Consider the following 10,537-nt stretch of genomic DNA (forward strand, 5'->3'; position numbering starts at 1 on the left):
CGCCCGCCGACGGGGACAGCGGCCAATGGGAGGCGGCGCTCGGAGGGCGGGGTCGGGAGGGGGCGGGACGGCACCGCCCACGTGAGCGAGGGGTCCCGCGGTTCGGGGGCGGTGGCGCCCCGAGGCGGGGGGGGGGGGGTGTCGGTCCGGAGTCGCTGCCCCGCGCAGCCCCGGGGCCGAGGAGGAGGCGGCAGCAGCGGGCAGGGGGTCCCGCGCCGCTCCCTGTGGCCGGGCGAGCGCTCCGGCGGGGCCACGAGTCCCCGAGGCGGGGCCAGCCCGGACCCTTCCTCGCCCCGAGGGACGCGGCAGCAGCCCCGAGGGGAGGGGCAGGGCCGCAGCACCGGGAGGGCGGCGAGAGGCTGGGAAACCCCGGGGTGTGCTGGGGGGGGAAGGGGAGCTCGCAACGGGAGCGGAGGGAGGGAGGTAAATGCATGAAAAAAGAAAGAAAAGCTGAAGAAATGGAGCCCGTCGCGCTGCGGCCGGGTCTGGCCACTATCGGGGCACAGCAGCGCCCCGAGGAAGCGGGGGGGGGGGGGGGGGGCAGGAAGGGTGCGGGCGAAGAGATGCGCTGGACCTCCGGCCAAAGGAAGGGCGGGGGGGGACAGAGGCCTGGAGGCTTGGCCCGAGGCCGGACACCCGTGTCCTTGTCCCTGTTGTGCCGGCGAGGCCTCGTTCAAAGAGAATCTTGGATGGGACACAAATGAGGGGGTTGGACGTAAGCCCCCGGCCGTGGTAGCCAGCCTTTCCCCGGCCTTGGAACGAGCTGGGCTCGGAGGGGCAGCCGGTACCTGCGGCAGGTTCACCTTCATCCTCATCATGGGCTGACCATGGGACCAAACTTTGGTTTGACATCATGCTAAGCTTGTCACACGGCAGGAAATTGTCCATATAAAGTTAGAACATTTATTAAACCAGTCATTAATAGATCAGTTCAAGTGTCTGAGTCACGCATGGTACAGTTAGGACTCATCTGGCATCACAAGTGAGAATTCCCCATCGCTAATTCACAAGAGGCAGAATTTAATTGAGTCTTATTCAACTCGCATTCACAAATTAAATAACATTTAGTCTCCTGTAATTGAAGGATCTTGCAGAAGGGTGTAAACCATCTCAGGAGGAGAGCTGCCACCCAGCAGCGCTCTTACCCTGCTTTGCCAGGAGGGGAGCAGAAACCCGTGAAGCTTAAAATACTTGTAAGCAGAAAATCCACTCGTTTGGGATGTCTGTGGAGGGCATTTCCATCTGGCAACAGCAGTTTCAATTCATGCCACAAAGAGCTGGAGGTGCCCAGCACCGTTGGGCGTAGCAGTGGAGGCATCTGCAGGAGATACCCAGAAATTACGGCATAACTCAAGCTTGACCCCCACTCTGGTCCCTGCTTGGAGACAGCTCATGCTGCCAGTGGGGTTTCATTCTGCTGCTTTTATTAGTATTTGTTTCGCACGGAGTGATTACAACATGGCTCTTACTGGCTGCAGCAGGTGAGCAGAAATTGAGCTTTAATCCTGCTGCTGTACAGGAGGAAGTATAAATAAATGCATCCGAACAAATCTTGCTAGGGTTAAACTTATCCCAGGGTAAATTGTTCCATTCACACTGGCGTGTCTCTGGATGGTTGGTTTAATGGGAACACTCTCCCCATTGGGATGGGAAATGCTTCGGTCTCTGCTGCACCCTACCCTGGTCTTTTACTGTGAAAAAAAGGGAGGCAACCCCCCTCCCAGGGCAGTTTTTAGCCACAGTGATTTATTGCTGGGGGAAAGGTGCTGCAAACGTGATAAAGCAGACGAGCGAGCTTTGCACCAGCCTGGAGCAGCCCGCAGAGGTTGCTGGTAGCTACTGGGCCCAGCCCTGGGTGCTGCGGTTGGTGGGTTCAGGCGATGGGCGACAGCCGTGTCTGCGTGGCAGCGGGAACGACTTCAGTCCTGCCAGCGCAGGGAACAGCGGTCAGGAGGCCGTGGCTGCCCAGCCCTTGTGTGCCCACGAGCCTGCGGTGACCGAGCTGCCGCCCTGAGCTGGGGTCCGTGTCAGTCTGCCTCTGGCTGTGCTACAGGGTGAGCAAGGGGAGCCTGCGGGTGTCGGAGGGGCCCCCTCTTTGGTCCCTGTGGACAGCACTGTCTGTTGACACTGAATAAGGGGACGAAAACCAGTGTGACTTCTCTGAGGCATCCTGGGGCAGGATGCAGGGACACCACCCTAACAAAGGGAATGACCTGGCTTTGGCTCCTGCACGGCCCCAGCCATCAGGCTGCTGAGGAAAGTCACGCTGCAAGTGAGTTGACTTGCAAGGCCGGAGATGGCTGTGCCTGGAGAGTGCGAGCAGGCAGCTGACGGCACATCACCTGCCTGCAGGTCATGGAGAGTCAGCTGCAGCCTTGGTATGTCATGGCATGAGTCTACACCAGCCTTGGGCTCTGCTGCTCCCGTGCGTAACCAGTGGTGGTCTGTGTGTTTGGGTGACGGTTGAAAATAGGATGGTGATCACGCTGGCTTCTGCTTCACTCAGGAGGTTTTGGGAAGCCGTGCTGATAGCTCCTGGCAAGGCGCAGGCCCGGAATGTAGCACATGTGTTTTGCTTCACCCAACAAATGGCATGCAAATCAGTCAGGCTTCTCATTATTTACCTGTCCTTCACAAAAAAAAAAAAAAAAAGGATGCTGCATCCAGCTACCCAAAACTTCTAAAAACTTAGAGGTCAGGAAATAATAGTATGACTGGATCTTTGCAAAGCCCTCCAAGATCATGCATCCAGCATTTGGGATGGACTGAGCAAGGGTGTCCCAGGGCATCCCTCCAGCCCCTGCTGTCTGCTCCAGTTTCCCTGCACGTCCCCAGGGTCACCTCGCTGCATCCTGAGCATCCTGGCATGAGTTTTTCCCCAAGCCCGGGAGCACTGCGCCAGTCATTTCTCCTGCTGATGCTAGGGTCACACAGGTAACTGCTGAGCACCATCAAGAAGCATTTCACAATCGTGGCCCTGTATGTCCTGGGGGTATGGGTCAACAGCAGGCTGAAGTCCTCACAGCTCCCAGGTGCCTGCAGGCCACAATCCGTTTGAGCCGTGTGGCTCACTGCCATTTTGTGAGTTTTGTGCTCATCACTTGAGGCTGGGAAGAGCAGTTAATGAAGAAGTACGTGTGCAATGTACAGAGTCATTAAACACACTCTCTGTGTGAAACAATAGAAAACAAGAAAATTAAATGAGCAGAAGCTGCTCTTTCTCCTTCCCCAGAAGGACACCCTGTCCCTGCCACCCCCATTCCACTGCAAGCCCTCAGGGTGCTGACTCCAGGACCTGGGGAAACCCTGACCCCTGTCCAGCCCCAGTGCAGCGCACTGGGAGGTGCCACCAATAACCCACAGCTCTGGTGTTTGGGTGTCTGCCATGCTTCAGCTCCTCAGGCTGCTATTTTCATGCTGCCTGTCCCTTGGGATGGATTTACCTGGGAGCTCCTGCCTGAAGTTGGTTTTCTGCATTCTAGATCAATAAAAGGCAACACACGCCATTTTACATCATTAAAAATCCTGATTGCTCTCCTTGTGGCCCCTTGAGCAGTGGCACCAGGGACAGGAGGTGTGCCTGTGGGTGTCAGCTCTGCCTCTACTCACTCTTCTCAAAATTCACTTAAACTGGGTAAAACTACCAGCCCCTGAGAAATCTCAGTGGAGTCTTGCTGGGGTTTGGTGGCCAGAGGAAGGTCCATCAGTAACGGGCCCAGCATGGTCTCTCCCACCGCGCTGCTCCCCCAGAGATGCCCAAGACCTGTCTGGCTCAGGTGGGCTCCGTCCCAGGTCCACAGGGCTCCTCTCTGCTGGCACCAAAGGGGTGCTGGCAGGGAAACCCAACCATGCCCAGCCAGACGTGCACATGGGTGAAGGGTTCGATGCAGTCCCTGCGGGAGCCAGGACTGTATGGACGTGATGTGGGTCAGGTGCTCGTTAAATTGGAGTTGTTATGACCTTTGGTCACTTGTTGCCTGGTGACCAGGACCCCGCTGCTCCCAGCATGGGGTTTTGCAGCCTCCTCCTCCAGCACCAGCTCCCAGCCCCCCGTGGGCACAGAGACCTCTGCCCACCCACCCAGCCCACACTGGAGAAGAGCTGTGAGGCTCCTCGAGCTCTGTGAGGAGCCGGGCACTCAGGGAACCTATGATTATTTGAAGGCTGGGGACAGATCCTCCCTTGGGAGGATCCCTGTAGGCTGTGGGACAGGGATGGCTGTTCTCTGCAGTGGGCAGGAGGTGCTCTGTGCTGCTGAGGCTGGACAAGAGATGCCTGAGGAGATCTGAGCGAGGTTCAGATGGGATGGATGCTGATCACGCTACGGGACAACCACAGCCCTCCAGCCCCAGGAAACCCTCACCAACAGACATCCAGGAGGATGTGGGGGAGAGATGGGGCTGGCTCGCCAGCCTTCCCCAGCTTCTCTGCCTGAGGAGCAGGTAGCAGGCAGGCTTCCCGCTGCGCTTTCATCCCGGAGGAACTGCCCGTCACCTGAGATGGGGATGACCCATCACATGGAGAGCTGCAGCCCCAGGCCTGGGATTTGCCGGAGGCTCTGAGCGTGGCTTTCCAGCAGTGAAGGAGCACGGAGGAGTTTACCTAGAGCAAATAACCATGAGAGCACTCCGAGAATGACCACAGCCAGGAGATGACCTCACTTGAAAGAAATCTGGGTGTTATATTTACACTTCTCTGACAAAAAGACCAATTTTCCCGAAGATGAACGTGGTACAGATGTTTTGCATTCGTTACAAAAAATGGACTTGCTTCTATATTTAGAATTCGGGTCACCAGCAGCTTTCTGCCAGGAGACACCAAAACATCTTTTGAAAGCAGGGTTGCAAACTGGCTTTCAGCCAGACAGCGGTGTCCCGTTGGGAAGGCTGCCCGAGGAGGCAGATGCTTTGGGGGAGTCATCAGGGGAGAAGTTGGCCGCCTTCCGCAGCAGCACCCGGCCGGGGTGGGGTGTCCCTCCCGGCTGGGGACACTGCAGAGCCCATTGCCATGGGCAGCCCTGCGTGACCCGAGCCCAGGAGCTCTCTGACTCAGTGCACCCTTTGACTGACATGTTCTTGTTTTCTACCAGCTTCTTGCTTGGCTTTGGGACAGAAGGAAATAGCAACTGGTGAGATGAGCCCAGTAATTTGACCCAGGGCGATTTTAGGGTGTGTGTCTCAGCATGGAGTGAGTAACCTTGTCGGCCGGGGAGCAGGCAGCCTGGGTCACTGCTCATGCGGTGAGAGGCTGGCGCGGGACTGGGCACGGCAGCACCCCGTCACCCCCTGCCACTGCCACCTCCCCGGCAGCCTCAGCACCTCTGCCAGAGCCCGGCGCAGGGAGCGGGCAGCTTTCACGGGCAAGGAGAGCAGGCAGGGGTTTGCCCTCTCCCTGTCTGCGCTACAGAAAAAGGGAGGGGGTAACCCAGCTGCTGCCGCATTACCAGCCCCTGGCCATGGCTCATCTCTTCCTTAGTGGTATCTCGGTGATGAGTCCCCTCAGACGTACTTGATACCCAGCTTCCACATTCACCAGGTGCTGAGAGAAGGAGCCTGCCCACCCTGCTGCCCCACACCCCTCCGCTGCCAGGGCATGGCCGGTCCTTCCTCCTCCCGCATCAGTTCAGTCTTTGCATCCCCCCGGGGCTCGCCCTTCCCAGCACGGGCTTCATCGGTGGTTTCCAGCAGCAGCAGTGGCCTCCCAGGCCCCCCCAGTCTCACCCCAAAAAGGGCTCATGCCACAAGTCATAGAGGTTGAGTGTGCTCCATAGGGGTGGGGTGTGCTCCACAGGTGGGTTGGGTGTGCTCCATAGGGGTTGGGTGTGCTCCATAGGGGTGGGGGGTGCTCCACAGGGGTTGGGTGTGCTCCATAGGGGTGGGGTGTGCTCCACAGGGGTGGGATGTGCTCCACAGGGGTTGGGGTGTTCTCCATGGCTGGGGCATTCTCCATAGGGGGTGGGTGTTCTCCATAGAGGGGAGTGTGTGCTCCACAGGGTGAGCGTGCACTGGGGGTGGTGCCCAGGGGGCACATCGTGGTGTGGAGGTGAGGAATGGTCGCCGCCTCAAGACTTGCTCTTCTTATGGCCCTACTGATGCCAGCCAGCCTGGACAAGGACCCTGGAGGCCCTTGGGTGCCTCAGGACTATAGAGTCTCCCCAGACCTCTGACATCCCCTGAGTAGCTTCAGCAATGGCACGGGCTTGCAGCTTTTATAAATAAGGGCAGTTGGATTTTCCAGCTGTTGGATCATGCATGTTTCTGGGTCTTCTGCCTGCTCCTGGGTTGGAAGTGACCCCCACCAGATAGGTGTCATGAGGTAGCCAGTGCTCTGCCCAGTGATACTTTACTCAAGGTTGCTCCTGGGTTGCTCTCAAGTCCTCAAGCTCAGCCATGTATCCCAAAAGGAGGATGGGCATTCGAATCAGCACTCAGGGCCTCTTTAAGGTCAGGGTTAAATCCTGTTTAAGCTGACCCTGGGCCAGAGGAGGTTGAAGCCTGGCCATTCCTTGGTCACCAGAGGTGCTGCAGGCCACTGGGTCAGGGCAGGTCATGCTGGGATGCCGCTGAGGCCTGGGTGAACCTGGCAACCTGCAAGCTGTCAGCTCTCACACAAAAGGGTTTCTGGCTCTTTTGACTTCTTCCACATATGTGTCTTGTGCAAGATGACGTCTTGGCTGTCAGTCCTGCTGGAGAACGGCACTGAGCCACGGGGATCCGCCCAGGCAGAGGAGGCTCAGCCCTCCCATGGCAAGGGTGAAGAATAACGCTGGGCTGCAGCTGAATAAAAGAGCAACCCCTCGATTGCCCGGCCAGGCTGCTCCACAGTTCAGTACGGATTTACTTATTACTTGTCTGTTCTAGATGGATCCCTGGGAGTGCACACGCTTAAATCATAGAATCACAGAATCATTCAGGTTGGAAAAGCCCCTCGGGATCATCGAGTCCAACCCTCAGCCCGACTCTACAAAGTTCTCCCCTACCCCACATCCCCCCACAGCTCATCCAAACGGCCCTTAAACACACCCAGGGATGGGGACTCCACCCCCTCCCTGGGCAGCCTATTCCACTCTCTGACCACTCTTTCTGGGAAACATTTTTTCCTCATGTCCAGTCTGAACCTCCCCTGTTGCAGTTTAAAGCCGCTCCCTCTCATTCTGTCACTAATCACCTGTGAGAAGAGACCAGCACCAACCTCTCTACAACGTCCTTTCAGGGAGCTGTAGAGAGTGATGAGGTCTCCCCTCAGCCTTCTCCTCCTCACACTGAACAGTCCCAGCTCCTTCAATCTCTCCTCACAGGATTTATTCTCCCGGCCCTTCCCCAGCCTCGTTGCCCTCCTCTGCCCTCGCTCCAGCCCCTCGAGATCTCTCTCGTACTGAGGTGCCCAAAACTGGACACAACCCTCCAGGTGTGGCCTCACCAGTGCAGAGCACAGGGGGACTGTCACCTCCCTGCTTCTGCTGGTCACACTATTTCTAACACAAGCCAGGATGCCGTTGGCTTTCTTGGCCACCTGGGCACACTGCTGGCTCATGGTCAGCTGCTTGTCAGTGAGAACCCCCAGATCCTTCTCTTCCCGACAGCTCCAGCCACACCTCCCCGTGGTGGAACTGTGAACCCCACCTGGGCTGAGGCACAGAGCAGTGGTGATCATGGAGGACATACCATGCCAGCAGGACCCTCACATGCTCACAGCCCACAGCAGGCAGAGGCAGCATGCTGCCCTTTACCCTGGATCGGCTTCATCTGCTCACCTTTTCGTTTATTTGTATTAGTTTATTTTAAATCAGTCCCTAGAATAAGAGACAGGAACTTCCTACACTCAAATTCAAGCCAGGAAAATTATAAGCAAGTAAAATGAAGCCTAGGTCTTCCATTTCAGGGGATGGGAAAATTATAGGGGAGAAAATTATTCTTCCATGGGTGCCCAGCCTTGCTTGCTTGGCTAAAGTTGGTCAGGGTGGTATGTGCCAGGCAGACTGGCCCTCCTGCACTTTGCTGGTGCCATCCACACATACCCCTTCCCTTTGGTCCCTGTACCTCATGATACAGGGTCACACCACACCTTCCCCAGCATCTGGTGTCTGCAGGGGACACTGCTGCTGTCCACCCCCATGGTGGCATAGTGACATGGTGATGTGGTCAGGTTCTGGCGCAGAGACAAAGCTGCTCCCTCAGGCTTTCCTCCAGACGCCCATGCTCCCATCCAAACCACACAGTCAAATCCTCATCACGGGCATCCTCATCTCAGAAGGTCTGAGTAAAGTGGGGAAAAGTGAACCCATCACCCTCTCTGGAGGAGTTTTCTGTCCTGCAGTTTGGTTTTGTCCTGATGTGAAGAGAAAGGGCTCCCCAGAGCATCCCAGGAAGGAGATGGGGGCTTTATGTCAGCAGCAGCTGGCAGGAGCAGCTTTGGGATGGCCCCGCTGCCATCAGCTGCCCTGGCCAGGTCACCAGCACCAACTCCGCTGTACTTTCTCTTTTGTCATTAGTGAGTTTTCTGCACTCCAAGGCGTTCGTGCTGGAGTAGGATCCCTGGGTCAAGGGTGGGTTTATCCAGCTCTCAGCGTGACCCTCAGCCTTAAGTAACAGTCTTGGAGGATCTGCTCCAGGCCGTGCCTCAGCTGTGTTGACGGCTGTCATTGCGGTGAGTCACCCCAACTCTTTTTATGGTGTCTTCAGACATGCTGGCCAGGAGAGAGGGAGAGGGCAGCTCCCACCACGGTGTCTCAGCTCCCCAGGGGGTTAGAGGGCAGCCAGGCAGGGGCCTGGTCTCTGCAGCTGCCCCAGGGAAAGAAGGGACCTCTCTGCTGCTGCAGCCCCGAGCTCTGGCCTGCCTCTCCCTGGGGGACAGGGACTGGCCGCCTGAAGTTTTTGCCAAGTGCTGTCCATGAGCTGGTCCATGATGCTGGGAGGGTTCCTGCCCCCCCTGGGATCCCCCTGCCCATTTGGCACTTTGGCTGCGAGTCTCTCCCTGGAGAGTCCCTTGCTCTCAGGACCTTGTTGAGCAGCTCTTTATCTCCTTCTTGAAGCAAGATTGTAAAGCCAGGTGTGAGAAATGACAAGGACAGACCTGGGGAGCTGAGAAAGAGCCTGGAGCAAGTTCACCAGTTTGCACATGGCATCTCTGCAAAAGAGGGATTTTCCTCCTTGTCAAGCTCCTGTGGCCATGGTAAAGGCTACGGTCGCACTGAGTGAAACTTTTGGAGTCTTATAGCACGGATACCAACAGAAGCAGCATGATACCAGGTCAAGAGACTTCCCCTGCCTGCTGCTCACAGAGAAATGGGGTGACGCTGAGGAGCGTGAGGTGGGTGCTGCAGGTGCCCAGCACCACGGGTACGCCCCCCACTTTGCACAACGCTGGCTCCGGACCACAGGGACCTGGGGGCTGTGCAGCATCTGCAGGACAGGGAGAACCTGCACTCCCCTCTCAGCTGCCTACAGCAGCACCAGAGCACACTCCCAGGTGTCACCCAGGCGTGAAACCCAAGAGAGCTCCCGATAAGGGAGGGCAGATATAAATGTCCTGCCCCGTGCAGGTTTCACTATATTGAGGGGAGGAAGGGAACACTAAAGTCTTCTCTTAATCCGCAGTCTGGTTTTGTGCTGAGACGATAGGAACAGATCCCCTGTTATCCCAGCCAGGGTTCCTCCCCCGAGTTTTAATGTCTGTGCAGACGCCTGTGTGCGCACATCCCTGCACATACCACGCTCCTAGCACACCCCTACCCTGTCCTCCCCACTACCCACCCCAATGACCTGAAAAATATAACACCGCCGAGGTTAAAATTAGCTTCAGGCTATTTTCAGCCAGGTCAGCAACACTGCTTGGTGGCAACACCAGCGGCATGGCCGGCTGAGCCACCGCTGTGGCCCCAGCCCGGAGGAGGAGTACAGCTCTCACGTGGGATCAGTGTGAAATTTGGGACCACATCTCCAGACAGCCGGGCATGAGACGGGCACCTGGAGAGAGGGGCTGCGAACCTGGCTGCCAACATCCGTGCTCCATTTTCTGTGCTCCTGGGGATGTTCAGAGTTTCTGGTTAGTCCCTTGGGCTGAGCTATGGCCACGTGCACGGGAACATGAGCCATGGCCGTGGGCATGGACTGGGGGAGGCAACACAGCCACATCAGGGCCACGGTGGAGACACTTCCCAGCCCACCACTGTCCATCTGGTGTGTGATCTGAGGTGAGTTGATAGGCGCTGCGGTGCCCATAGGTCCCAGATGAACTGGGATGAGTGAAGAACGTTCAGGTCCAGAAGAAGCCTGATTCCTGTCTCATCCTGGCTCTGGTCGTGGGTCTGGTTCTCCTCCTGCTGCACGTCTCCCACGGTCGGACTGTGGGCAGGCACCAAACCACCACCACCTTTCAGCCTCCCGCACACGGCTGTGCTTCACGAGCAGCAGACTCTTAAAAGCCTGAGGACAAGTCACCTCCACTTGTCTGCAGTCATGGATTAGCAGAGTTAATGGCCACGTTTGTTTCAGGTGCTGCCAAGCATCTGGTCACGCTGGCAGGGCACCCTCTGGCA

Source organism: Strix aluco, chromosome 17 (assembly GCF_031877795.1).
Source record: "Strix aluco isolate bStrAlu1 chromosome 17, bStrAlu1.hap1, whole genome shotgun sequence".
Taxonomy (NCBI): domain Eukaryota; kingdom Metazoa; phylum Chordata; class Aves; order Strigiformes; family Strigidae; genus Strix; species Strix aluco.